The 3317-nt window shown below is 38.6% G+C and overlaps 1 long non-coding RNA gene across 1 annotated transcript; it reads left to right on the forward strand.

The window, feature by feature from the left end:
* Nucleotides 1-1457: 1457 nt before the first annotated feature.
* LOC138913153 (uncharacterized) lies at nucleotides 1458-3067 on the forward strand. Its single transcript, XR_011418783.1, has 5 exons — nucleotides 1458-1759; nucleotides 1820-1921; nucleotides 1979-2501; nucleotides 2575-2784; nucleotides 2853-3067. It is a non-coding gene; the product is annotated as an uncharacterized lncRNA (long non-coding RNA).
* The last annotated feature ends 250 nt before the right edge of the window (nucleotides 3068-3317 follow it).

Consider the following 3317-nt stretch of genomic DNA (forward strand, 5'->3'; position numbering starts at 1 on the left):
TGCGTCTGAGCCACAGTGGCCGGCAGCTAACACACCTGGCAGCAGGTATAAAATGCAGCCTCGCATTGGGCCAAAATGCACATGTTCAAAGGAATGTCTTCGCAAAACGAAAATACTCCAGGTGGCAGCCACAAATGTGGAAATCCACCCGCGGGGGAACCCGCGGCCAGGGCAAGGATTCTGGAGGCCCTAAAAAACATTCCAAAGAAAACCGATGTGGCGGTGGCTGACTCGGCCGCCACTGAGAATAAAGCACCAAGCCAAGAAAAAAATAACGAAGAAGGGCCCTTAGCCCTCAGGAAAAGCAGCCGGCTCATGCGATCCCCGGTTCGTACAACCCGTCGGAGCTAGGGAGGATCCTGGACGAAGTCCTGATCAGCGTGAACGATGGCAAGGTGCGCCACATCACGATGGCTACAAAGGCCAAGCTAGCGCGCATGAAGCAGCTACAGTCCAGCATCGGAGCGTGGCTGAACGCACTGAACGTAGCCGAGAAGGAGCCCACTGAGGCTGAAATGGTATGCCGAAACTGCTCGCACCGCAAGGAGGATACCGCGGAAAAGGCCCAGCAAACAGAGTTGTGTCTATAAGCATTAGCATTGTTTTTGAAATATCATAAAAAAAGTAATGCTACTGAAAACACTTTTCATTGGCATTGAAAAAAGTAATGCTACTGAAAACAAATTTCATTAGATTGTCAAAAAAGTAATGCTACTGAAAAATATTTCATTGGCATTGGAAGCTTTCAATGCTACTGAAAATATATTTCATTAAATTCCCCAAAAACAATGCTACTTAGAAATGTAATTCCAAAAAGTAATGATAGTTAAAAAATGTTAATTACCATTGTTTTAAATTAAATGTTCTCTTTTCTCCATTAAAGCTATAATTTGTATTATCCCTGGCTAATAATAGGTAGCTTTTCTGAGATTGACCATGTAATTACGACTCAAGAAGGTAAAAACAATAGAAGCCGCGAATTCTTTAAAATAGGAGGAACATTTGCTCCCCAGGTCAGAGAAAACAATAAAACCGCGAATTCTTTAGAAGAGGAGGAATATTTGCTCCACAGGTCAGGGAAAACGCGTCGATTTGCTGACACCGAGGATGAAAAATAGTTAAAACGCGAATTCTTCAGAAGAGGAGGACCCTTTGGTCCTTGGCACAGAAAACGCATGTCGATTCGCTGACACAAGTATGAAAAATTTTTATATTATATATAAATTTTTATATTATTTTTTTATATTTTTTTTATTGATTTCGGAGGAATTTAAATACATAAATCGTATATTTCTGCGCTAAGCTATTTAAGATTTTTTAACTACGATTTTATCGATGACTCTTCTTAAGCTAAGGAGATTTAAAAATGTAGAGAAAATTGAATTGAATTCAAAAGAGAAATAGCCTTTGCTTGTTCGGTCAGGAACATGTATATAACTTTCACCGTGCCTGTTTAATTAAAACAGTGTCGGTTAACCAGTTCACATCAACGATTTCTAAACTTGCTAACGTAGCTATCAGATGTGTCCAAAAAATCTCTTCTAACCAAATAATCCTTGTTTGGCGTCCAAATTTGGTTGCAAATTAGAAGGTCTTCGGTTGGAAGGGGTTTTTTTTTGACACATTTACTGTTATACACTGTCTCTCAAATTTGTTTAAAGTTAAAGTTATTAAAGTGCGAAATGGATAATGAAAGTGAATTTACCTATTATTTATCTGACGTTGGTGATATATCTATGTCTTTATCATCAAACTGCTCGTAAGTATGTATATTGAATAAACTACATAGACTTTAAATGGACTTTAAAACTATGGTTAGTGCTGTCGGAGATGGTTGTGGTAGTGATTCAGAGAACGCACAGTTGTCGTTTATCCTAACTAAGGACATTGGATCGATGTCTTCTTCATCATCAAACTGCTCGTAAGTATATTACATAAACTAGATAGATTTTACTCTTTCTTTTTTTTTTCAATTAAGATCTAGCACTGTGGTTAGTGCCGTCGAAGCTGGTAGTGGTAGCGCTCTAGAAAAGGCACAACTACCGTTAATCTTAACTGGAAAATATTTTAAGATTACACAGTCTGTATGTACCAAGAAAGCTTACTTTAGAATTTTCTACAAGGCGAAACCAACATGTTCTATGGATATTTTGTCCCGACTCTGTTAACGATCGAAGTTAAATGGGAAAAGATGCTTAAAAACGGAGAGTTCAGTTGCCTAGGCGACCGAATTCCACCACTGTTGGCTGCTCTACAGCAACGATTCACGGGATTTTTTGAGGTGGGTTCAAAATGTCACGATGCCTTTGTTGCCGCAGTTTCTTGTCCGGCCATAAAACTGAAATTTTTACCAGCAATACGTCAGTCTGCTCCCGAGTGGACCGATCAAAAACTAAAAGCCATGTTTTTAAAACATGCAAGCAAGTTTTCAGATGATGTCACCAAAATACCTTCAAAGCCCAAAAAGTTTACCTTTTTTGATTTTGGAGAGGTAACTGAAGGTAATTAATTTTATAAATACTTGTATACTATTTATAAATTTGCACAGATTTATAATTTGTGTTTCTTCAACAGATGTAATATTTCTAGGATCCCCGGTAAGCGAAGAACTTGACCGATATTTAATTGACCGGGATAAAGACATTGAAAGCTTAAACAAATACCCAACCATTAGAGCCACTTTTATGAAATACAATACCCCGTTGCCTTCCTCTGCTCCAGTAGAGCGCCTCTTCAGCTATTCAGGAATGGTCAATGGCAAAAAGAGACAAAATTTATTAGATGGTAATTTTGAAAAATTAGTAATTTTAAAAGCAAACAACATTTTTTAAAAATTCACCGTTGTTTCTCAGAAAAGTGGTCCTAACCAGCGACCTATACATCCCATCAGTAAGAGAGCCAATCAACATGCACTCGAGACGCTACTGGCACACACCAACCAATTTGCTGCATCCTTGGCAAATCCATCTACCAGAAAAAGGCTAAAGCGTCTACACCCTGGGGATTTCTGGATAAGACGACGTCATCAAACCGTATCCTGAGACAATGTAGTATTGTCACCGTTATAAAACTGTTAAATTTTCACAAATAAAAAGCTAATAAAATATTTTAAAATTAAATAACATGTTCTAACGTTTCTCGTAATTTGATATTTAAAGCAGTTATAAAAGTGACGATCTAAGGAGCAAAGGGTTCTCCTCTTCTGAAGAATTCGCGGTGTCAGCGAGTCGAGATGCGTTTTCTGCGCCAAGGACCAAAGAGTCCTCTTCTGAAGAATTCGCGCTTCAACTATTTTTCATCCTAGGTGGGGTCATCCT

This window comes from Drosophila takahashii, chromosome 3L (genome assembly GCF_030179915.1).
Source record: "Drosophila takahashii strain IR98-3 E-12201 chromosome 3L, DtakHiC1v2, whole genome shotgun sequence".
NCBI classification, from domain to species: Eukaryota; Metazoa; Arthropoda; class Insecta; order Diptera; family Drosophilidae; genus Drosophila; species Drosophila takahashii.